The sequence below is a fragment of the Eubalaena glacialis genome, chromosome 6 (genome assembly GCF_028564815.1).
Source record: "Eubalaena glacialis isolate mEubGla1 chromosome 6, mEubGla1.1.hap2.+ XY, whole genome shotgun sequence".
NCBI lineage: Eukaryota > Metazoa > Chordata > Mammalia > Artiodactyla > Balaenidae > Eubalaena > Eubalaena glacialis.
Genome location: NC_083721.1, coordinates 140438573 through 140464616, shown reverse-complemented (window position 1 = coordinate 140464616; position 26044 = coordinate 140438573). Strand labels below are relative to the sequence as shown.

The following is a 26044-nucleotide window of genomic DNA, read 5'->3' as shown; positions in this document are numbered from 1 at the left end:
GTTCGGAGCAGTGTAAGGTTTATTACAGGGCCATGCAAGGGGATGGGTGGCTTGTGCTCAAAAACCCTGAACTCCCTGATGGTTTTTGGGGAAAAAATTTTATAGGCAAAATTTGGGGTGAGGGCCACAGGGTGTGTGACTTTCCTCTGATTGGTCAGTGGTGAGGTAACAGGATGGTGCTCCAGAAATCTTGTGCTCAGCCTGAAGTTAACATCCTCCACCTGGGTGGAGGCTTTAGTTCCTGCAGAAGAACTCAAAGGTATCCTTATGTATATTACTTGAGGAGGAACCAGGATCCTGCCCCAAGGCTGTACTACTGTTTCTTGACTGCTCCTCTCTTGTCTCTGCATTCCCTCCCTTCCCTGATTAACAACTGTTTAAATCTGTCCTTTGGAAGTCAGGGAAGGTCAAGGAGGCTAAATGAAGCCTATTTCCTGCAAACGAGAAATGGGGGACACAGAAAGGACTTCTACCAGAGAGGGCCTTACAGGGTCCTGCTTGGTTTTAACAGTTTGTGTGTGTGAAGAATTTGGAAGTAAATTGGCTGAATGGTTCTAGCTTGGTGTTTATAATTAGGTTGAAGTCAGTTGTCAGCTGAAGACTTGACTGGGGCGGCACTTCTAAGGTGGATTACTCATGCATCTGGAAAGGTGATTCTGGCTCTTGGGGCAGGGAGGGGGTGGGGGGGAGGGAGGTGGAGAGGGCTCAGTTTTTCTTCATGGGAACCTCTCCACAGGGCTGCTTGAGTGTTTTCACAGTACAGCAGCTCCCTTCCCACAAGACAGGTTTCTGCCCTAAGCTGGGGTAGAGTTTTTCTTCCATCCTTCCTCCAGATACATGGGCCTTTGTGCCCTGGAGACAGCAAGCTTTACTGCCGCTTCCGCAGCTGTGTAAGGCTTTTGTTTTGTAGGAGACTCTAGTTCAATGAAGAGAGCAGGGCCTTGTGCCTGCCCCCACTCCCAGTTATTGTAGACAATTGTAGCAGGGAAGAACAGGATCTGACTCCATGTTAGATCTGTTTCTTTTACTTTATCTTTGCTTTTTGTTGCTTTTGTTACTATAATCACTAGAAGGATGCTCTCTATAGCTGTAAGCATACATAATGGTCTGCCTCGGGGAACCCTGCCCCTCCACCTGCTTGTTAAACTAAAGTGCCTTTGTTCAGCTCACAGGGAAACACCCTGACCCTGCCCACCTGTGAATGGCTGCAGAAAAGAAGAAATTAACACATCCCCTCCCTGAGGCTGGCCAAGCCAGGAGATACTTTGGAAGACTTATGGCCTTTTTATTTTACTTCCTCACCCACCCTCCCCCCCGTTTTATGAAAGAAACTGGCATCCAGACACCAATAAGATGGGACTCTAGGACATTAGTCTGCCATATTCTCAGACGCCCGGCTTTCTGAATAAAGTTGCTATTCTTTGCCACAACACCTTGTCTCTGATTTATTGGCCTGTCGTGTGGTGAGCAGAGTGAGCCTGGACTCAGTAACACAATAAGACCAGCTCACAGAGGTTTGCACCCCATCCCATTCTCTTCCAATTTCCCTCCAGGCTCATCAGAGCCAGAAGGCAACAGCGTTCACGAGACCGGGGGTGGAGATGGTCTCTGTTCCAGGCTCCATACACCACCCTGATCAAACCCTTTGTCGTTTTCAGCTCTTTACTCTGAGAAAATCAGGGGCCACAAGTTGGGGTTGAGAGGATGGGCTCCTTGGTCTCATCCCCACACAACTGTTTTGTTTTAAGAAGGCCCACAGCCTGTGCCTGATTGACGGCAGATGCTTGCAGATACTGACCTTCCTTCAGGTCACATGATGAGCCCCCGTTGGTTTTTCAAGTTGACTTGGGGAAAAGAGTAAATGGTGGGGAGGGCTTTGGGTTCTCCAGAGCAAAAGTAAACTGCCATCTGCTGAGCATTAGCTCTGCTCCAAGTGTGTTGTGTTCGCAATCTCCTTCTTAGAGCCCCCCTGTGAGCACAAGACTGAGTGGGGAGGAAAACTTCCCTTCTTTTTTTCTAGATCCTTTGGCTGGTCTAACAATTAAATTGACATAAGACAGATTAAGAGGGGAAAAACAAATTTAATTTCCTATGTACGGGAGTCCCATAAAAATATGAGACTCAAAGAAGTAACGAAAGCAGGAAGCTTTTGTACATTTTAGACAAAGAAATAATACATTTGTGAAGAATTGACAAGAAAAGGGGTTTGGGCTTGGGGTAGTGAACTGGTGAAGAAGTAACAGGTTTGTTTATACAGACTTCTGGGCCCTGAATTCCCTATTTCTGGTGATGAGGGTGCTCCTACCCTCCTAGCACTGGGAGGGTGCTTTTCACATGGAAGATTCACCTCCTGCTTTCAGAAGATTCAGAGTGTCTTGTACTGGCTGCTTCTCAAGTACCCTTAATTCAAAATAATCAATATGCCCAAATGGCATGTTTTGGGGTGACATATTCTGAATCTCCACAACTACTATTTCAATTCTACTGGCAAGGAAACAGGCGTCAAGAGGTTGCTACTTTCGCAAGGACTCTCATCTTGTAGATGCTGGGGGTAGGTTTGAACCCCAGGTTGCCTAGTCTTCCTGCTCCAGGCTGCTGCCTTCTACTCCGGGGAAGACAGCATTCCAGGGTGGGATGAGCTTTCTGTTTGCTGTGAGAAGTGGAAAGGGCCCCGTTACAGCTGCTTTTCCTCCCTGCCTGCTCCCTGTCACGGTGGGTGGGAAAGAGGCAGGTGAGGAAGGGGTGTCTGTTTTGATGGGGGGGTGGCCAAGAGGGTCAGGCCTCTGTCTCCTTACCCGCCCGCCTCCTGCCACCCAGAAGAACTAAACAGGTTCTCTCCCAGGTGGGTGTGAGGGCTGCCGGCAAGGCCCTTAGGAGAAATGGTCTCGCGGGTGGACAGCTGATAAATCTCCATGCTTTTCTCCCCACAGGTGGGTTCCTCTGCGGACAGGTAAGACCTAGTCCGTTAATGCAGGAGCATTTATGTGTACTGTGGTTGGAAGAGGGAAGAAGTTAGGTCCCGGCAGGGCCCATTCATAGGCACGATTCCCTCCAGCCCTCAGCAGCCCTCTCTCTGCGTTCCCCTCCTCAGCTCTCAAAGGCTGAGCCCAAGGGGAGGGGAAGGCAGGGGAAGGCAGCTCCAGTCCCAGAGAATGCTCCATGCCCCTACACACACACATGCACACACACGTGCACACATGTATATACACACATGCACTCTCTTTCCCAGGTGACTTGGGGTGGGGCAGTGTCTCTCTATCCGATTAGGATTCTTTAAGGGACCTGGTCAGAGGACATCCAGGCTCGGCCATTGCAGAAGCAGTGGACACTGAGCTGGAGGTACCTGGCCATTTTCCAGTCAATCTGGCCCAGCACCACCTGGATGTGTCAAGTCCTCCAAAATCCTGGCCTCCTTAGTATTTGGGGAGACTCTTGAAGGCACATGTTTCTCCCAGTTATCGTTGCTCTGATTTCCTGTTTCTGCTGATTTCTGTATCCCATTCTGTCTCTTGTGGCCATTTCCTTCTTTTGGATGTGAACCACCCCCCCTGCAAACACCAGCCCCTGCCTCCTTTCCCTGCTGCCCCCAAGCCACTCACACTCCTGTGAAGTCTCCGCTTCCGATGATTTGCAGATCACCGTGGAGTTGGGGTGTCTGGGCCAGTCCGGCTGGTCTGTAAACACCAGACATCAGGGATCCCCTTCTTAGAAGTCCCCCAGCCACAGCTGCCACCTGTGCTTTGCCCCTCACTGTCCTACTGTCCAGTTTGACCTCCACTTGTCTCCTCCTCCCACTTCTCCATGGTTCCAGCCCCTTCACTCCCTCCCTCTGGGACTCCCAGAGGAGCTTTACATGCACAGCGATTGCATTCTTCAGTTGTGCCCTAGTTTGATCCAGGGAGTGTATTGAGGATTATCTTTCCCTAACTAAAATCAACAAACATAAACGTATAGAAACAAATACTGATTTGTATCTGTATTCTCCCTGAGGCTTCCCCTGCCTAATATTGAACTAGCAATCATCTCTTCAGCCCCTGCTACTTTGGGAAGGGCTGCATGGTGGGGACAGAGCCACGGGCATGATGGCTGTGCAGCAAAGTGCTCAGCCTCTGCGTCTCACCCAGGACGACACGTGTCTGTGTCTCCTGTTACTCCTCACACAGAGCACTTTGCTCTGACGCTTCTGGTCCCCAAATGTCTGGGTATTTCCCTTCACCAAGAGATTCTCTGTGACCAGCTGGGTATCCCACAATTCAGTTCAAGTCTGACTTGGAGTTAGCACAGACCCCGCAGGTTAGGGGCTCAGTTCCACAAGACCATCCCCTGAATGTTAGATGCCGATCACAAGCAGTAGGTTCCCAGGTGACCCACAATTTCTGTCCAAACTGCCTACAAATCAAAGGTTCCCACAACCCCTTCCCTGGATTCCATCATTTGCTAGAACATCTCACAGAACTCAGGGGAAATGCTCATGTTTACTAGTTTCTTGTATAATGAAGGATATGATAAAGGATGTAGAGGAATGGCCAGGTGGAGAGATACATAAGACAAGGTCTGGAAGAGCCCCAAGTGCAGGAAATTCAGTCCCTGTGGAGCTGAGGTGTGTTGGGGCCCAGGACAGGCTGCCCCCAAATATGTCTCAATAGTGTATTGATTGTTTTGAATTAAAGTTATTTAAGAAAGAGCTGATGCGAGAGAGACTTTTACCCTCCTCTCTGTCCGCTGAGAGCAGGAAACAAATCTCCCACATGAAAGGCATCCTCCCCATTCCAAGAGGTAGAGAGACATCCAGAGGCAGGGAACCCAGGCCGAGAAGCTCATATAAACAAACCTTGTTACTTCTTTACTAATTAAGCACCCAGACCTAAGTTTCTTTGTCCTTTCAAATTTACTGTTTCTTTGTCTAAAAAGTATAAAAGTTGCCTGCTTTGGCCACTTTGTAGGTGCCATTTCTCTGTGACCTCTGTGCTCACTATTTAAACTGTTTCTTTTCCGCCTGTTAATCTGTCTTGTGTTAATTTCATTATTAGTCCAGTCACAAGGACCCACGAGAGGTAGAGGGAAAATCCCCCCCTCCACCACAGGTGTGCCAACCCCCTGGTACCTGGATGTGTTTGCTAACCCAGAAATCCCCTATTGGGATTTTTATGGAACCTAATCACATAGCCATGATCGATTAGGAACTCCGTTTCCAGCCCCCTCCTCTCTTTGTAGAATGAGGGGAGGGGCTGATAGTTCCAAGCTTCTAATCATGGCTTGGTCTTTCCTGTGACCAGCCTTCATCAATGAGCACACCCAGAGTCATCTCATTTGAACAGAAGATGTTCTTGTCCCCCAGGAAATTCCAAGGGATTTAGGAACCACTACTAGGAACCAGGATCAAAGACTAAATATTAGAACTAAAGATTCTTCCAGCATCCTTTTTTACAAGGATTTTAAGAACTCTGTGTTAGAATCTTGGGGCAGAGACCAATACATGTATTTCTTATTATCTCACACTCTGGACACAGAGAGACCCAGATTTGAATCTTAGCTCCACGACTTACTGGTTTTGTGACCTTGGGCAAGTTATTCAATCTCTCTGAACCTCAACTTTCTCATCTGTAAAATGGAGATATTAATGACAACCACCTTGTAGGGTTCCCAGGAAGATTAAATGGGAAAATACATATAAATCTTAGTGTTTGCTGCTTCATGCACCCTCATTAGGGAATTCTTTTATGTGAATCACTGTGTGAAGTTGAATGGACAAGGAGGTTTTTGCCAAAGGAAGAATTATAATAATGTTATTAGCATATGCCATTCCCTCTGCCAGGCCCTCTACATGCATTAGCTCAATTAATCCACACAATAACTGTCTAAATGCTACCGAACAAAAGTTCCTGTGCACACTAACACACAGTGAAGCCAAACAATACTGAAATGTCAGAGTTTGGAGCAGAGAAAGTTTATTGCAGGGCCACACAAGGAGATGGGTGGCTCGTGCCCCCCAAACCCCGAACTCCCTGAAGGGTTTCAACAAACATTTTTAAAGGCAAGGAAAGGGAGAAACGTGGTTGGTTTTTACAAACTTCTTGGTGTTGGAATCCTTCATTCTTGCACCACATAGGTCAGGTCATAATGTTCCTGTAAACCTCCAACAGGACAAATGTTATTCTCTGTTTTGCAACTTTTTACCTCTATATGAATGGGCTCTTAAATGTTAGAGCCTTGAGAATGTGTTATCCTATATATTTCAGGCTATAGGCAATATTCTTTTACAAAAGGTAAAGAGCCAGCATGATTAAGCACAGGAAACAGAGCACAAAGTTTAAAGTAAAAGGAACAGATCTAAATCCCACTCCTGGGCATATACCCAGAGAAAACTATAATTCAAAAGGATACATGCACCTGTATGTTCATAGCGACACTATTCACAATAGCCAAGACATGGAAACAACCTAAATGTCCTTCAACAAGTGAATGGATAAAGAAGATGTGGTATAGATATATACAGTGGAATATTACTCAGCCATAAAAAAGAATGAAATAATGCCATTTGCAGCAAATGGATGAACCTAGAGATGATCATGCAAAGTGAAGTAGGTCAGAAAGAGAAAGACAAATACCATATGATATCACTTATATGTGGAATCTAAAATATGACACAAATGAACGTATCTATGAAACAAAAAACAGTCACAAATATAGAGAACAGACCTGTGGTTGCCAAGGACGAGGGGTGGTGGGGGAGGCAGGGACTGGGAGTTTGGGGTTAGTAGATGCAAACTAGCATATATAGGATGGGTAAACAACAAGGTCCTACTGTACAGCACAGAGAACTATATTCAATATCCTGTGATAAACCATAATGGAAAAGAATATGAAAAAGAACATATTCAGTTATATATTGATATAACTGAAGCACTTTGCTGTATAGCAGAAATTAAACACAACATTGTAAATCAACTGTATTTCAATAAAATTAAAGAAAAAAAATGAACAGATCTAATATGGAGTCAGGTTTGTTCTTCCCTTTTACACAAAGGAGAAACTGTTGTCTGTCTTTCATAGATGTGAAAATTTAATTCGTTTACTGAAGGCCACACAGCTGGGAAGCATGAAGATTCAAACAAGGTTGACTCTGAAGCCCATGCCCTTACTCTGCTGTATTTTCTCCACTGGTCTTTACACATAGATGCTTAGAGCCAGGAAGGACTTTGAGAGACTATGGAGTGTATTGCAGATTGGGTTCTCCAGAAGCAGAGACTGAGATGGAGTTTGGGGCACAGGATGTTTACTAGAGATCAACACCCGTAGAAGGTGGGGGAGGAGGCAGGTGAGTTGGGATGCATGTCTGACAGAGTTATGGCCAGCCTGGCCCCTGGAACCCCTGGGGCATTCTGACATCAGAACATCAGAACATCAGAGTGTTTCTTTTGTGTGTGTGTGTTTCCATTCACTTTATTGAATTAAAACCAACTCATCCTCTAGGAAGTAAAAAGTATGAATTCACTGGCCAAAAGTTGCATGAAAAATTTGGCGTTTCTTTTTTTTTTCTTTTTGAATTTTATTTTTTATACAGCAGGTTCTTATTAGCTATCTATTTTATACATATTAGTGTATACATGTCAATCAAAATCTTCCCCATTCATCCCACCACCACCACCACCCCCCCGCCACTTTCCCCCCTTGGTGTCCATATATTTGTTCTCTACATCTGAGTCTCTATTTCTGCCCTGAAAACTGGTTCATCTGTACCATTTTTCTAGGTTCCACATATATGTGTTAATATACAATATTTGTTTTTCTCTTTCTGACTTCATTCTGTATGACAGTCCCTAGATCCATCCACGTCTCTACAAATGACCCAATTTCATTCCTTTTTATGGCTGAGTAATATTCCGTTATATATATGTACCACATCTTCTTTATCCATTGGTCTGTTGATGGGCATTTAGGTTGCTTCCATGACCTGGCTATTGTAAATAGTGCTGCAATGAACATTGGGGTGCATGTGTCTTTCTGAATTATGGTTTTCTCTGGGTATATGCCCAGTAGTGGGATTGCTGGGTCATATGGTAAATCTATTTTTAGTTTATTAAGGAACCTCCATACTGTTCTCCATAGTGGCTGTACCAATTTACATTCCCACCAACAGTGCAAGAGTGTTCCCTTTTCTCCACACCCCCTCCAGCATTTGTTGTTTGTAGATTTTCTGATGATGCCCATTCTAACTGGTGTGAGGTGATACCTTATTGTAGTTTTGATTTGCATTTCTCTAATAATTAGTGATGTTGAGCAGCTTTTCATGTGCTTCTTGGCCATCTGTATGTTTTCTTTGCAGAAATGTCTATTTAGGTCTTCTGCCCATTTTTGGATTGGGTTGTTTGTTTTTTTAATATTGAGCTGCATGAGCTGTTTATATATTTTGGAGATTAATCCTTTGTCCATTAATTCGTTTGCAAATATTTTCTCCCATTCTGAGGGCTGTCTTCTCGTCTTGTTTGTAGTTTTCTTTGTTTTGCAAAAGCTTTTAAGTTTCATTACGTTCCATTTGTTAACTTTTGTTTTTATTTCCATTACTCTAGGAGGTGGATCAAAAAAAATCTTGCTGTGATTTATGTCAAAGAGTGTTCTTCCTATGTTTTCCTCTAAGAGTTTTATAGTGTCTGGTCTTACATTTAGGTCTTTAATCTATTTTGAGTTTATTTTTGTGTATGGTGTTAGGGAGTGTTCTAATTTCATTCTTTTACATGTAGCTGTCCAGTTTTCCCAGCACCACTTATTGAAGAGACTGTCTTTTCTCCATTGTATAGCCTTGCCTCCTTTGTCATAGATTAGTTGACCATAGGTGCGTTGGTTTACCTCTGGGCTTTCTATCCTGTTCTGTTTTTGTGCCAGTACCATATTGTTTTGATTACTGTAGTTTTGTAGTATAGTCTGAAGTCAGGGAGTCTGATTCCTCCTGCTTCGTTTTTTTCCCTCAAGACTGTTTTGGCTATTTGGGGTCTTTGTCTCCATATAAATTTTAAGATTTTTTTTTCTAGCTCTGTAAAAAATGCCACTGGTAATTTGATAGGGATTGCATTGAATCTGTAGATTGCTTTGGGTAGTATAGTCATTTTCACAATATTGATTCTTCCAATCCAAGAACATGGTATATCTCTCCATCTGTTGGTATCATCTTTAATTTCTTTCATCAGTGTCTTATAGTTTTCTGAGTACAGGTCTTTTACCTCCTTAGGTAGGTTTATTCCTAGCAGAATTATTTCTGATCCAACCAATGTTGCCCCAGGATGGAGGTCAGTACTAAGGGGGATGTGTCAGTTAGGGCCTGTATTTGTCAATATCAGAGACCACTCTGACCCCACAAGACAAATGAGGGACTGGATTTTTCTCTCACAGGAAGGAAACCTGGCCATCACCATGTCTATATTACACTCCATGATATGATCAAGGAGACTTTCATCTTTCTTAGTGCCCCATCCTCAAAGTGCCCTCAAGTTCTAAGATGGTTGCTGAAGCTCCAGCTATTGCATCCACATTTAGAGATGAAGTAAAGGAACCAGGGAGGGGTAAAAAACTGTGTGTCCCCCACTGAAACCTCCTCCCACCCAACCCAAATTCATATGTAGAACCTAATGCCCAATCTAATAGTATTAGGAGGTTGGGACTTTGGGAGGTGTTTAGTGCCCTTATAAAAGAGACTCCAGAGAGCTAGATTGCTCCTTTTCCACCACGTGAGGACACAGCACAAAGACACTGTCTATCAACCAGAAAGAGGGTCCTCACCAGATGCAATCTGCTGTGCCTGGGTCTTGGACTTCCCAGCCTCCAGAATTGTGAGAAATAAATTTCGGTTTATAAGCCACATGGTTTATGGTATTTTGTTATAGCTGCCCGAATGGACTAAGACAATGTAAGGTGGAATACTGTTCAGCTTTAAAGGAATGGAATTCTGATACATGCTACAACATAGATAAAACTTGAAAACATGCTCAGTAAAATAAGCCAGACACAAAAGGACAAATACTATGTAATTCCAGTTATATGAGGTCCCTAGAGTCATCAAATTCAGAGAGTAGGTTGATGGTGGCCAGTGTCTGAGGAGAGAGGGGACCAGAGTGACTGCTTAATGGGGTCTTATTTGGAAGGGATGCACAGGTTTTGGAACTAGATAGAGGTGGTGGTTGCACAGTATCGTGAATGTACTTAATGCCATTGATGTGTTCACTTTAAAATGTTTAATTTTGCCATGTGAATTTCACCGTATTAAGAAAATATTTTTGAGACAAATAAAAAAATCCAAAAACCCACGATGAGATACCACTACGCACTTGTTAGAATGGTTCAACATAGAAAGACTGGCCACACCAAGTACTGGTGAGGGCATGGAGGAACTCGAACCTCAAACTAGCTGGTGGGAATACACAAACGCTTTGGAAATCAATTTGGCCATTTCTTAAAAAGTTAGACATACATTTACCACATGACTGGTATGTCATATGGTATGACTGGAATGGTATGTCATATGGTATGACAGGTATGTCATGTGACTGGAGACAGAGAGTAGAATAGTGGTTACCAGGGGTCAGGGGAGGGTGGGGAAGGTGTTTAAGGGGGACAGAGTTTCAGTTTGAGATGATGAAAAAGTTCTGGAGATGAATAGTGGTGATGGTAACACTACAATATGAATATACTTAATGCTACTGAATTGTACACTTAAAAATGGTGAAAATGGTAACTTTTATGTTCATGTACATTTTAATTTAAAAAACCACCTCACCATCAATGGCTGCTGCTTACACTCTTGTGATCACTGTCAGTTGCAAGTGAAGCTGGGAAATGTAGACTTTTGGGTTGTATGTTTTTGTACCCCAAATAAAATTAGGGTGCTGTGAGAAAAAAGGGGTGTTGGGGAGGGTTCCAGTGGTCTCTGACACATAGAACAAAAGTTAGAAGCACCTTTGCTGTCCTCATTGACTTGTACACAGATGTGCCCATGAACTTGGTCCATCTGTTTTCATTATACATGCATCAAAATCCTCTAAAGGTATAATTTTTTAAAAAATTTATCTTACTGAGTATTGTTGATTTACAATGCTTTGTTAGTTTCTGGTGTACAACAAAGTGACTCAGTTATACATATACATACATTCTTCTTCATATTTTTTCCATTATGGTTTATCACAGAGTATTGAATATAGTTCCCTGTGTTATACAATAGGACCTTGCTATTTATCCATCCTCTATATAGTAGGTTGCATCTGCTAACCCCAGACTCCCAATTCTTCCTTCCCTCACCCTCTGGTCAACCACACGTCTGTTCTCTATGTCTGTGATTCTGTTTCTGTTTCACAGATAAGTTCATTTGTGTCATATTTTAGATTCCACATATAAGCGATATCATGGTATTTGTCTTGGTCTGACCTACTTCACTTAGTATGATAATCTCTAGGTCCATCCATGTTGCTGCAAAAGGCATTATTTCATTCTTTGGTTATGGCTGAGTAGTATATCATTGTATATATGTACCATATCTTCTTTATCCATTCATCTGTCGATGGACATTTAGGTTTTTTCCATGTTTTGGCTATTGTAAATAGTGATGCAATGAACATTGGGGTGCATGTATCTTTTCAAATTAGAGTTTTCTCTGGATATATGCCCAGGAGTGGGCTTGCAGGATCATACGGTAACTCTATTTTTAGTTTTTTAAGGAAAATATTTTTTAAAATGTGTCTAATCGAATCTTGTTATTTGCAGTCATGATATTCTATAAAGGTGCCATGGACACTAGATTTGTGAACATGGAACCACTGCTCCCAGGGGAAATACAGGGTTAGGGTCCTGGTCTACTGGTCATGGTGTTTTTGTCAACCGATGGATACATACTTTGTTTAATGTGTGTTTCTGTTTAAAGACACCTTTTAATATATTTGGTTGATGCACTGGCATTGAACTCATGGTCAATAGCACTAGAACTTACGCCTGAATGAAGCTTATTTAACACGTGTATTTTCTCCGTAAGACTCATCACAGCCTTCTGCACTTAGGACCCTAGACAGGACTTCTGTACTAGTCTCGGAAAACAGCAAAATCACCAACACAAAGTGCAAAAATGTATAAACATAGCACTAAATAAAACTCAAAAAGGACCCTTGTTTACAGGAAGAGCTGAAGCAAGGAGGCCGTGTCCCTTTGTGTGACCTCGGCTTGGAACATGGTGGCAGGGTCTCAAGGTTTTCCCTCCTCTGTGTCTGCAAATGACCCCAGGCCCACAAGTACTGATTTTCCATTTACAGAGGAAGTTTAGTATGTAGGCGAATTCACAAATCCATGAATAATGAGAATCAACTGTATAAAGTCAGAGTTTTCACTTTTGCCACTTGGATTTAACATCACTAATGAACACTATTTATCCAAATGAGCTTAATTTTGCTTCGGTGGTTGTTACCAATTTTCATTCCCCTCCTCCTCATCCCTTTTCCCTACAATGTCTGGGCCTTGACTGCAGGTGAGTATTGCAGATGATGATGAGGGTTATGAGGAACACAAAAACAGGGAGAGGTGATACGTAACCGTCTCAAAGTGGGTGGTCAGGTGCAAGCTCTCAGAATTTGAGAATCTAGTCCTCTGATTGTAGTTTTCTAAAACCAAAGAAAAACAATGTGGAAGAAGGAAATACTCTGAAATCCCAACAGTGGGCGGGTGCATTTAGAGAGACGGGTGTATGATTTTTTTCCCCTTCTATTCTGTTTTACAAATTTTCTGTAAAATGCTTATATATTTTAATTATGAAAAGTAAATATTAAGAGAAAGAAGTATTTGTTTAACAGATCCCAGACTCCCCTTGGGCACAGCATAACTCACACCCACCAAAAGGGATTTTTTTTTTGCCATTCACACTAGCCTGGGGAAGGGGTAGGTCTGAGAGGCTAGAAACATTTTTATTCATTGAACGTTTTGGTTCTTCAACCCCTGTTGGACAACACTGGGGTTAGGTGAACTCAGGAAAGGAAGGGGCTTTCTGCAAATGGTTTCAGCCCCTGGTGCTTCCAGCCCCTTCTAAACCAACAGCCTTCAGTAGCATCAGCTTACCCTGGGCCTTCCTCTCCTGCCAGCCCCAGGCTCCTCTGTTTGCCAAACTGAACACTGGAAGTTTGCACAGGCCATGACATTTCAAGAAAGGTCACCTCCCTGAAGGCTTTCCCTGTAAATTTTTCTATTCCAAAAATGGGTTTTTTCCCACCCAAGAAATGCTGGTTTGTAGCTGAGGGCTTCTGGGTTCATCTGATATCATGAACTTTCTGCCTCTTTTTGGGTAGTGACCCTCATGGCCCAAGGACAGGTCAAGAGCAGAAACACGGGCAGACACCTTGGCTGGAATCCCCTTGCTGCTCCACACGTATTTCTTTGTCTTTCTGAGTCTGGTGCCCACTCTGTGCTCCCGGCAGGCTGCTCACCAGCTTGCTGGCAGGAAAGGGAGAGGTGGGACCTCCTTATACTAGTTTCCTGGGGAGGCTGTGACAAACTATCACAATCTCAGTAGCTTAGAGATAAATGTAGTCTCTCCAGTTCTGAGGGGGGGGGGGGCAGAGGTCTGAACCAAGGTGCTGGCAGGCTGGGCTTCCTCTGGAGGCTCCAGGAGAGAATCCATTCCTGGTCTCTTCCAAGCTTCTGTGGCTGTCGGTGTTCCTGGCCTTGTGGCTGCATCCTCCGTTGTCACTCTGCTTCTCCTCTTTGCCTGTCTTCTCTTTGCCTCCCTCCAGGGAGGATGCATGAGCTTGCATTTAGGGTTCACTCCCATAATCCAGGACAATCTCCCCATCTCAAAATCACTTCTGCAGAGTTCTGTTTTGCCACATAAGGTAACTTTCACAGGTTCCAGGGATTAGAACATGTGTATCTTTTGGGGGGCCGTTTTCAGTCTACCACGCTCCCCAAGAAAGAATGCTTTCCTACTGCCATGTGGGGACACTAGATGCTCTGAGACTGTGGCTTGAGCAGAAATGTTTCCTTTATTAATACTGGAGATGTGTTTTGGGAAAGAGGCAGGTGATTGCGGAGCTCGAAAGGAGAAGGATGGCCCAAAATAAGGTAAGAGCTGTTCCACGTCACAGGAGAGCTGAGAGTAGGGGCGGAAAGCCGGACGAGGCAGAGGGCTTGTGCGTCAGGAGGTGGGGTGAGTCCACGCCCGTCTAGCACTGTGGGTGTGACAACAACGGGGGGATATCCAGAGACCAGACCGCTACGGGGCTCTCTGCCCTGCACGCAACGGCAGCACTAGGCTACTTGGTAGTGCTTTTTTATTAAATGAACCTCTTTCTAAAATATTGTAAAAGGGCTTATGAATGGGATGGTCCAGAACTTGGGGGATGAGGAGTAAGAGGTCATGCTCCCAAAAGGAATTTGTTTCTTTCTACCCCAGAGACGTGAAATGCCACTTTCTTCCACTGGAAGCCAGTGCTTCTGAAGATGACCCCTCACTTCTGCTCCCCTTTCCTCCATGTTTTCTCCCCCAGGACCTCTCAGTTCTATCTCAAACCCCTCTTCCCTTCCTTATATGTTGCCCGGCTCAAATCTCCCCCAGGGGAATCGCCTGCCCGGTCTGTCCCGCAGCCTGAGAGCATGTGTGAGCATCTGCAGTGGCCCTGCTCCTGAGCCTAATGTGAGGCAGCTCAGCTGATGCTGTGAGTCTCTTCGGCCTCATCCAGCGGCTGAGGCCAGGCCTAGGGGAGGTGAAAAGCTTGGCTTTGCATCCGTGAGATCCATGCATCTGAGGTAAGGCTTGTGAGCTAGAAGAATAGGAAATGGTGGTCCGAGAAGAGGGTGTACGGAATCAGAAATTAGGAGATCCATTCCACAATTATATCTGGAGTGGCCACTGTGTGCCAGGAGAATTCTGTGATTAACCAAGTAATTACCTGAGTAATCTCACCTAGAAGGAGGGAGGAATAGACCAAGGCTGGTGCTGGGAAAGCAGCAGCGGTCACTCAGCCAGGATAGGGGACATGTTGTCACTTTGTGGTTTGGACGATGATCACAATTTGTCTGTGTTCATACGTGATTGTAGGGTGGTCTTTTTTTGTCTCCATCCATCAACATCACAGAATGGCCTCCTCTGATGCTGATGGTCTCAGCAAGTGTTATATTCCGCAAGAGGACCACAGCCCAGCAGAGAGCACCAAGCCAGCTCCCAGGTGTCAAGGACAGCTTTTCTCTTTTTCACCCTACACAACTGACCAGGCATGAAGAGCAAGAAAACACCAGCTTTCAATAAATTGGCCCTGTAGGTATAACATCCAGGAGAAACAAAAAAGCCAGGGTTACCAAATTCCCCATCTCCCAGCAGCAGACATACAATGCCTTTTGAAGACTAATTAAAATTTCATGTCAAAACCATTTAAATGCAAGAGCAATGAAAACATTTGAGCTTCAGTTAGGTACAGTCTAAAGACACATAGTCCCAGAATCTGACCTACTTTAAGCATGCGATAATCTTTGGGGGGATTCTTTCGTGGATGCTAAATAATTTACTGTGAAATTCCATTACATTTGCTGTGATTTTTTAAAAATGACAACGCAGTTTCTATTTTCATGACCTTGAACATATTGTGTTTTCTCTTCCCCATGTTATAGTTGTTTTAGTAAACAAACGTCTCTGGAATAAATGTATGGTTCCCAAATTCATACTATTCAGGAGAAAATCAAATAATAAAATGTTGATGCTGGAAGGAAGCTACCAGGGCCCCAACCAACACAAGGGCCCCAGCTAGAGGGGAAGCATGATCGCTGACCCTGGGTCAACCGGACAATGAGACACTTCCCCCTCAGTCCTGAGAAAGTCAGCTCTGGGTGGTCAGAGACATTTTTTATCTGGTTTTCTGCTGGATTCCCCAGGGTCCAGCATGGTGCTTAATGAATCGTAGGTGCTCAATAAATGAATAAGTTACTTTTTTGGATAAATAGAGACATAAAACACATTTCTGGAAAGTCAGTGCTATGGAGGTGTAGGGGACAGCAGATTCTGTTATTCAAAATATGGTCTATGGACCAGCAGTGTCAGTGTCACCTGGGATCTTGTTAGAAATGCAGAATCTCAGGCTCCACCCAGACCCACTCAATCAGAATCTGTATTTTTAACAAGATCCCTGGATGATTGACAGGCATGTTGAAGTTTGAGATGTGCCGCCCTAGACATCACCCGGCCAGCGTTTCTCAACCTCAGCTGGCTGGCTACTGCTGGGGGGAGCTTTTAATACATATGGATATTTCGGTCCCATCTCCAGAGAATCTGATGTGTGGTCAAGGTTGAAGATCACTGATGGTAGCCCAGTATCCTGTGTGACCTCAAGCCAGTGACTTAGCTTTTCCAGGCCCAAATTTCTTATCTGGTAAATGGGTTTGTCAATGCCCTCCAGCCAAAGACCATCAGGAATACATTGTAGTTGAACGAAGTGGATTTAATGACCTGCGGCAATGCTGGAAATAGCCATCCACAAGGAGCCTAGAGGCTTTTCAGAAAGGGGTGGTTAGGAGGGGGCTGTCGCAGGATTTGAACTTGTGTTAGGTGATTTGGGAGAGAATTCAAAGGCAGGTGCTTTTGCTCTGACTGGGTGCTGTGAGCAGGAACAATTCTGCTAAACCTTAATAATTTTTATCCCTCAGAGGTGAGAGAAACAAAACATAATAAAAGCTGTAATTGGTGAAGAAGTCACTTGTATTAGCTGGGAGTTGGGGCGTTTGGTCATTTTTATGGTCTGGACTGTGTTCTTGCTCTGTTTGTGCTCAGACACAATTTCAATGATCATGTTTTTGTACTGCTCCGTCACGGTCGCAGAGTAGATTTGTTGGCTGTTGGCATGTATGAGATTGTCTGTGTCCAACATGTAATAGATATAAAAATTATTTATTTATTTATTTAAAAAATTTAGGCTGTGTTGGGTCTTCATTGCTGTGCACGGCTTTCTCTAGCTGTGGTGAACGGGGGCTACTCTTCATTGTGGTGCGTGGGCTTCTCATTGTCGTGGCTTCTCTTGTTGTGGACCACAGGCTTTAGGTGCGGAGGCTTCAGTAGTTGTGGCACATGGGCTCAGTAGTTGTGGCTTGCGGGCTCTAGAGCTCAGGCTCAGTAGTTGTGGTGCGTGGGCTTAGTTGCTCTGTGGCATGTGAGATCTTCCCAGGCCAGGGCGCAAACCTGTGTTCCTTGCATTGGCAGGCAGATTCTTAACCACTGGGCCACCAGGGTTAAGGCCACCCTATAAAAATTATTAATGAAATGTGTTATTCTTTTTTTTTTGGTACTGTGTCTTAAAATACTAGTGCGTATTTTATGTTTACATTATATCTTAATTTAGACACATTTCAAGTTTTCAAGAGTCACATGTAGCCAGTACTTTGGAAAGTACAACCTTAGAGAACTGTTTTTAAGATTAAATTAGATAACAGCATAATTAGCCCTTGGCTTGGTGCAATAAATCTCAGCAATTATTATTGTCACTGATGCAATAATGGCAAAAATGATAGGCACCTTATCTAGGATAAGGCTGGAATGAATCTTCCAGAAACAGCAAAGTATTAATTAATGCCTAGAAGAGTCCGGAGAGACCTTTGTGCTGCCAGGGTGTAACGGTTCCGTAAATACCCATTAGATTAAACTTGTTAATTGTGTTGCTCACATCTTCCATGTCCTTGTTGATTTTGGTCTACTTCTTTTATCAGTTTATTTTAACATACCTGATAAAGATATGTTAACATTTTCCACTCTAATCATTGATTTGTGATTTTTTCCCTTGAAATTTTATTTTTATATGCTTTATATATTTTGAAGTTAAATTGTTAGGAGCATACCATTTCGTGATATAGCAATCCATTCTTATTTCCTTTTGGCCTTTTATTTTGTCATTTCCTACCATGTTGAATGAAATTTATAATTTTAGTCAGCTCTTTGAGCATCCTAAAAACATTAATTTTAAGTTCTTTGTTGAACTGTTTATAACTTTCACGTGGAGAGAATTCATTCTGGTTGTTGGTTGTTTTGGCTCTTTCTTAGCGTTTGATTTCTTTTTATGGTAAAAACATAACATTTAAAAAAAGAATTTTGATTTTGAATGGGAGATATTTTGTTTATTTACCCATAAAAATGTATTTTCTTTTACTCTTTTTGCCTCATTGCTCATCTGTCTTCATCTGATGGTTTTTTAGTTGCTTCTACCTGGCTCCTGGACCCTTAGTCCAGAAGTATTTCAAAAGATCCTGATCTCTGGTAATAACAAAGACTTTGCAAATCCAGTTACTGAGCCAGCAGGAACTTGGTTTCTCTCTGGGTAATAACATTTATTAATTGATTGATTGGCTCAGTTTGGACTTTAATCTAAAAACAACAGAAATCATTGCAGGGTTATAAACAGGAAGGGCAATATATATATATATTTTAAAATAGAAATATAGTTGATTTATGTCATAATAATTTCAGGTATATAGCCTAGTGTTTCAGTATTTTTACAGATTATAATCCATTAAAAGTTATTATAAGATAATGGCTATATCTATTTATATATTAAAAATAAATAAAATAGCTTATCTATTTTATATCTAGTAGTTTTTATCTCTTAATCCCATACCCCTAAATTGCCCCTCCCCACTGCCCTCTCCCCTCTGGTAACCACTAGTTTGTTTTCTATAACTGTAAGTCTGTTTCTGTTTTGCATATACATTCATTTGTATTATTTTTTAGATTCGACCATATAAATATCATACAGTATGTCTTTCTCTGACTTATTTCACTAAGCATAATATTTTCTATGTCCAACCACATTGCTGAAAATAGCAAAATTTAATTTTTTTATGGCTGAGTAATATTCCATTGTGTGTGTGTGTGTGTGTGTGTGTATGTATGTATGCTTAGGCCAGTAAATGACATAGGCAAAAGGTTTTTTTTTTTTCCCTTGTCTTCATTTGGTGAGGATATTAGGATGGTATAGCCCTTCCTCTGGCTTTGGTCTCCCCTCTTTAATCAAGCATTTTGGCCCCTTTAACTCCACTGCCACAATTTTTTTTCTCACCCATGTCTTAAGAGGCTTGTGCTTCAGTTTGTTCTCTGCTTTACATATTTTTCCTTTTCTGGTTTATTTGTTGTGGAGCCTGGCTATGTCTATTTACAGATCTTGTCCATCACTGTTATGTTTTGGAACAGAGGGGGTGCAAAAAAGTGTGATCTCATTTCACTTTGCGGACGAGAGGTCCCAACTTGCCATTTTTAATATGACTCTTTGTTATGTATTCCTGTGAGTGTGTAAGCTCTTTGGGGCTTTGAGGGACACATCTTGGTCTCCCAAGAATAGCACTTTTGTCCAGGACATGCGAGAGGTTCCTCTATAAATGTGGGTTTAAGTAAGTATGTAGACTTGCTAAGTGCCAACCTTCTCTTGCAGCCCCATGTCTCGAGAATCCATCATCATAGTTTTCTTTTTTTTTTAAATACTTCTCCTCAGAGAGATAATATATGCTCGTTTATTTCTTTATCTAACAGATATGACTTTCTTCAGTTCTATACTTGTGCATTAAAAAAAAAAAGACCAAGCCAGTCTCAAATGAAAACCTCACCAACCTAAAAGCTTACATACATGGTTGAAGAAGGGAAATTAGTAAGTATGCTGTGTAATCCTCTTCCTCTCCAACTCCTATATTTCCTTTCAAGCCTCACCTCAGGTTTCCTGGAGATCTTTCCTAATCAACCTCTCTGCCAATCCTTCTCCGACTTAGCATTTCTTGCACAGCGATTGTATCATTCTGTTGTGTGTAGTTCTATGGTGATTTAGAATAGTTTGTTTCATTTGTGAAAGTTCTGAGGCCATTTTTGAAGTAGTTTTTCTTGGTCCCATTTCATTACAAATGCAATTTCATTGCATTCCTCATTTTCTATTCCTACACTTTCATACACGACTTGCTCTCAACCACAATTAATAAAAAAAAATTTTTAATTTAATTAGTTGATTTACAATGTTGTGTTAGTTTCTGCTGTACAGAAATGTGATTCAGATATATATACTCTTTTCCATTATGGTTTATCACAGGATAATGAATGTAGTTCCTTGTGCTATACTGTAGGACCTTGTTTTTTAACCATTCTGTATATACTAGTTTGCATCTGCTAATCCCAAACTCCCAATCCAGCCCTCCCATGCCGCTCCTCCCCCTTGGCAACCACAGTCTGTTCTCTATGTCTGTGAGTCTGTTTCTGTTTCGTAGATAAGTTCGTTTGTGTTATATTTTAGATTCCACATATAAGTGATATCATGTGATATTTGTTTTTCTGCCTGACTTACTTCACTTAGTATGATAATCTCTAGGTTCATCCATGTTGCTGCAAATGGCATTATTTCATTCTTTTTTATGGCTGAGTAATATTCCATTGTGTGTGTGTGTGTGTGTGTGTGTGTGTGTTTGTATAAAACATCTTCTTTATCCATTCATCTGTTGATGGATATTTAGGTTGTTTCCATATCTTGGCTATTGTGAATAGTGCTAAAGCAGGTATGTCTTGACCAGTTGGCCTTACTGAGGCCTACAGAATTTATATGAGGCCCAGTATTTACCTATTTTATAACTAATAGCTAATACCAACTAAGACTGGAAGAAATGTCTAAACTGAATGAAGTTTGGTTACAAAAATTTCCTCATTTCAAGACAAAATCTAAAACAGTGGATCAAGTTCAAGCCCATTTGAACTCCATGCCTTTCCATCTGCCAACACAGCTCAAGAGTCAGCCACTAGTATTGCATGGGCTCCAAACAGAAAGGCGAGTGACCTGTGTCCAGACCATGTACTGCTTATCCATAGTAGGCAGAATTCCATTTTCCTCGAGTTGAATATTTGATGACAAGAGCTGGAGCCAGAAAGTGACCTAAGATTCTTAGCAAATCACAGGTGTTTTGCTTAGTGTCTGTTGGACCAAGCAGACTTTGGCTTTTGTACCCTGTAAGTGTAGAGAAGGCATCCTCCTTTCCCACCTGGCTCAGTAGAACTCAGGTCACTTCTTCTGGGCCACTGAAAAAGTTTGCGGGAACGGGGTCCTGATCCTCTTCAAAAATAGGGAGCTGTACAAGGTGCTGGTGGTGGGGAGCGGGGGTGAAATGGATCCTCTGCTCCGTGTCTGGCTCTAAGTGACAGGGCTCATACTTGTGATCTTAAAAGGTGATCAGAAAATTTCTCCTTCAAACTCAAATGCAGACACACAGTCCATCTGCAGATGTAATGGGAAAGAACTTTTGTATTGTATTACAAGTTAATCACTAAAGGGATGTTGCCTATAAGCTTAAATTATACATAATGGCCCATCTTTGGGAACCCTGCCTCCCAGGTAATGAGCATTAAGCTAAAATACCTCTGTTTAAGGTACCCTGTTGGAGAGAGGAAAGAGTTGTTGGACTTTTACTCGATTTGTGAACTGGTTTGTTTGCTTCTTTGGATGCTAGCATTTATATGTGCCATTTGTGTTTTGTCTTGAATTTCTGTCTTTAAAAATGGGAAATGTTTTAAATATCCCTTACAGTAAGTCCTCTGAGGTAGGTTTTGGATAAATGATCTGATTACAGCCATGAACCCATGAGTGAGAAGAAGATGATATTTTACTGTAAAAACGTGTGGCCACTGTACCTGTCTGGATCTCCACAGGGGGTTTAGGCAGGGTTACCTTGGGACCCTGTGCACCATGCACTGCTACCCTTGCTGTGTTAATTACATCATTTATGGTCTCCTGTGTCGTTGTATATGTAAAACTCCAAGACCAAACTTGAGGGTTTATTTAGGATTTACTGTTTGTCCTCTGAGTTTTTCACTTCATTTTGTTTGGTATTGTTTCTTCATTTACAGTGAAATCAATTTTGTGATATTTAAAACTTTTACTGATGTCAAATGGAGAAAAGGAATGGGGCGGGGGGGAAGGCGTGTCTGTGGGACATTCCTAGGGAGAAGAGAAAGATTTCACTTGGTTCTTAAAATCACCAAAACCCTCAGCCCAGAATTCTCCCTGTTTGGTTGATGCCAAGGCAAAAAGTCATCCTTTAAAAGTTAGAGATGATCAATTACTATTTATGGCTATTCTGTAAAGAAGCAGGGAAGAATGATGAAATCCTTTATGAGCAAGCATTTGCACTATTACATCAAGGAAAATAAGAAAAGGAAGAGAATGAGAGTGAGAATATGTTGCTTCAAATCTTAACTCCTCCATTCTTTTTTATGGCTGAGTAATATTCTACTGTGTGTGTGTGTGTGTGTGTGTGTGTGTGTGTGTATGTGTGTGTACCACATCTTTATCCATTCACCTGTCAATGGACGCTTAGGTTGCTACCATGTCTTGGCTATTGTAAATAGTGCTGCAGTGAACATTGGGGTGCATGTATCTTTTCGAATTAGAGTTTTGTTCAGATATATGCCGAGGAGTGGGATTGCAGCACCATTTGCAGCACCATGGATGGACCTAGAGATTATCATACTAAGTGAAGTAAGTCAGGGAAAGACAAATATCATATGATATCACTTATATGTGGGATCCAAGAAGAAATGATACAAATGAACTTATATTCAAAACAGAAATAGACCCACAGACATAGAAAACAAACTTATGGTCACCAAAAGGGAAAGGAGGGGGAGGGATAAATTAGGAGTTTGGGATTAACATATACACATTACTATATACAAAATATATAAACAACAAGGTCCTACTGTATAGCACAGGGAAGTATACTCAATATTTTCTAATAACCTATAAGAGAAAAGAATCTGAAAAAGAATATGTATATGTATATACAGTATGACTGAATCACTTTGCTGTACACCTGAAAGTAACAAAACACTGTAAATCAACTATATTTCGGACTTCCCTGGTGGTGCAGTGGTTAAGAATCCGCCTGCCAATGCAGGGGACACGGGTTCAAGCCCTGGTCTGGGACGATCCCACATGCCACGGAGCAACTAAGCCCGTGTGCCACAACTACTGAGCCTGCACTCTAGAGCCCGCAAGCCACAACTACTGAGCCCGTGTGCCACAACTACTGAAGCCTGTGCGACTAGACCCCGTGCTCTGCAACAAGAGAAGCCACTGCAATGAGAAGCCCACACACCACAATGAAGAGTTGCCCCTGCTCTCTGCAACAAGAGAAAAGCCTGTGCGCAGCAACGAAGACCCAAAGCAGCCAAATAAATAAATAAATACAATTTTTAAAAAATCTATTATACTTCAATTTAAAAAGCCTAATTCTGGGGGGAAGATAAAAAACCCTAACTCCTCCAGCTGTTATGCCAATATATCCACCCCTTCCACCACTTTCCGTTCCTATCCAACACCAATTCCTGACACTGGGGCTCAGAACTGCCCCTCCTTATAGGGATCAATTAGAAAATCCTGTGTTAGTTCCTGGGGCACAGGGATTTGGTCTAGTACCGCCATCTAAGACCTGACAGGGCACCCAGTTTGGGCCCCTCCCAGGGCAGGGCAATTTCCCTTACACCTTTACCTCATATGGGGACTAAATGCAAATGATCAGTCAGCCGCGTTTCTCAGACTTCTTTAACTGGAAAGATTGCAACCCTCCTTCATAAGGAGGGTCCTCTACAACTGGAGCCCACTTGGCATCACCCACAGCTGAACTAAAATGGGACCCCGATGAGGGAGGAATGCCCTTATTATAATACTACTTATTAGTGCATCTGGGCAGGGCTTTGAAAAGGGGAACCAAAGCAAAATAGTTCAAACAAAATTCAAGAAATTCAGCAAAAAAACAAATCCCTCTGAATTTTTGGAAAAGATTTATCAAGCCTACAGACATTATACTAATGCAGATCCTGAGACCCCTGAAAATATTAGAATGATAAATTTGATCTTTTTTGGGCAAAGTGTCTCAGATATTGGGAGAAAGTTGTGAAGATTAGATGGTGCATTTGGAATGAACCCTTCTCAATGGGTAGATGTTGTTTTTAAAGTGTTCAACAGGGAACAGCAACAGAAGAATGAAGATGTAAAACAAAATGCCACTTTTTTGGCACTGGATTCCCAAAAGGGGAGTAACTGGAAGAGAGGTAAACCCCTACTGGGGGAGGAACAATGAGCTTTCACCCTTAAGTTTTTCTTCAGAACAGCTTGACATCAGAGTCCCACGTGAACACTCTTTAAGCCTACAGATGGTGCTCATGAAAACCCCAGGAGACAGAGCTCTCCTCCCCCTCCCACCCCCCCCCAACCCCAGGTCTATGAAAGGTAAGACCAGAGTGTGTGCTAACAGCACCCCAGGGAAGGCCAAAAACACATGGCCAATAGACATCCCCTTAAAAAGGGACGCTGGGACACCTAACCTAAAGCAATATCCTCTGAGGCAAGAGGATCACTTCTCCCACAGACTGACTTGTCAAAATACCATCCAGTATATTCAGAAAAGGACAAAGAGAGGGTCGAGGAGTGGGGTTTCACTTGGATTGCACCTTGCCTGGCTGGAAATGTAGTGCACAATTGTTTTGATTCCTGAGGTGATCTTGGACCCTGTGCTGCAGCACATTCATATTAGTACCCATTACAGGAGAGATGCCACCTTACAATGGATTCAAAAATATATAATGGGGCCTAACTTATAGAAGACCATCCAGCAAGTCACTCAGAATTGCATGATTCGTGCTAAAAACAACCCAAAGACTGCTGTTGGACCTTCCCAGATGGGGGCCCAACACAAAGGAATCTGTGCCACCAGCGACTGGACACAAATGCCTTGAGCTGCAGGAAATTTCAGATACCTGCTAGTGTTTGTGGACACTTTTTTTCAGGATGGGTGGAAGCAATCCTACCTGGACAGAAAAAGTCTCTGAAGAGGATTGCCTGGGTCTTGGACAAACTGAAAGCTGAACATGAGTGTGGTACCACCATCGATATCTCCTTGTGGGAATTCGAGACCGTAAGTACTACGTGACTATTACTGATGCCTCAGGACACAGAGACTTTATCAAAAACATGATTCCAGGCACATCCCAGGCTGACCGTGATGTCCTCATTGTTGCTGCTGATGCTGGTGGATTTGAAGCAGGTATCTCCACGAATGGGCAGACCCATGAGCATGCCCTTCTGGCTTACACTCTTGGTGTGAAACAACTAAATGTTGCTGTTAAATGGATTCCACTGAGCCACCCTACAGCCAGAAGAGATATGAGTAAATTGTTAAGGAAATCAGCACTTACATTAAGAAAATTGGCTACAACCCCAACGCAGGAGCATTGGTGCCAATTTCTGGCTGGAATGGTGACAACATGCTGGAGCCAAGTGCTAACATGCCTTGGTTCAAGGGATGGAAATTCACCCAAAAGATGGCAATGCCAGTGGAACCATGCTGCTCTGGATTGCATCCTGCCACCAACTCATCCAAGTGACTAGTCTTTGAGTCTGCCCCTCCAGGACATCTACAAAATTGGTGGTATTGGTACTGTCCCTGTGGGTTGAATGGAGACTGTTTTCAAACCTATCGTGGTGGTCACCTTTGCTCCAGTCAATGTTACAACTGAAGTAAAGTCTGTTGAAATGTACCATGAAGCTTTTGTGAAGCCCTTTCTGGGGACAATGTGGGCTTCAATGTCAAGAACATGTCTGTCAAAGATGTTCGTTGTGGCCATGTGGCTGGTGACAGAAAAAATGACCCACCGATGGAAGCAGCTGGCTTCATACCTCAAGTGATTATCTTGAACCATCCAGGCCAAATCAGTGCTAGATAGGATCCTGTGCTGGATTGTCACACAGCTCACACTGCTTGCAAGTTTGCTGAGCTGGAGACTGATCATTATTCTGGGAAAAAGCTGGAAGATGGGCCCAAGTTCGTTTTTATTTTATATTTATTGTTATTTTTTAAATTTTTGGCTGCATTGGGGCTTCGTTGCTGCGTGCAGGCTTTCTCTAGTTGCGGCGAGTGGGGGCTACTCTTCATTGCAGTGCACAGGCTTCTCATTGTGGTGGCTTCTCTTGTTGCAGAGCACGGGCTCTAGGCGTGCAGGCTTCAGTAGTTGCAGCATATGGGCTCAAGAGTT

The 26044-nt window shown here is 42.8% G+C and overlaps 1 pseudogene; it reads left to right on the top strand.

The window, feature by feature from the left end:
- Positions 1 to 25400, top strand: part of LOC133093062 (putative elongation factor 1-alpha-like 3) — a 61095-nt pseudogene extending 35695 nt beyond the window's left edge.
- The last annotated feature ends 644 nt before the right edge of the window (positions 25401 to 26044 follow it).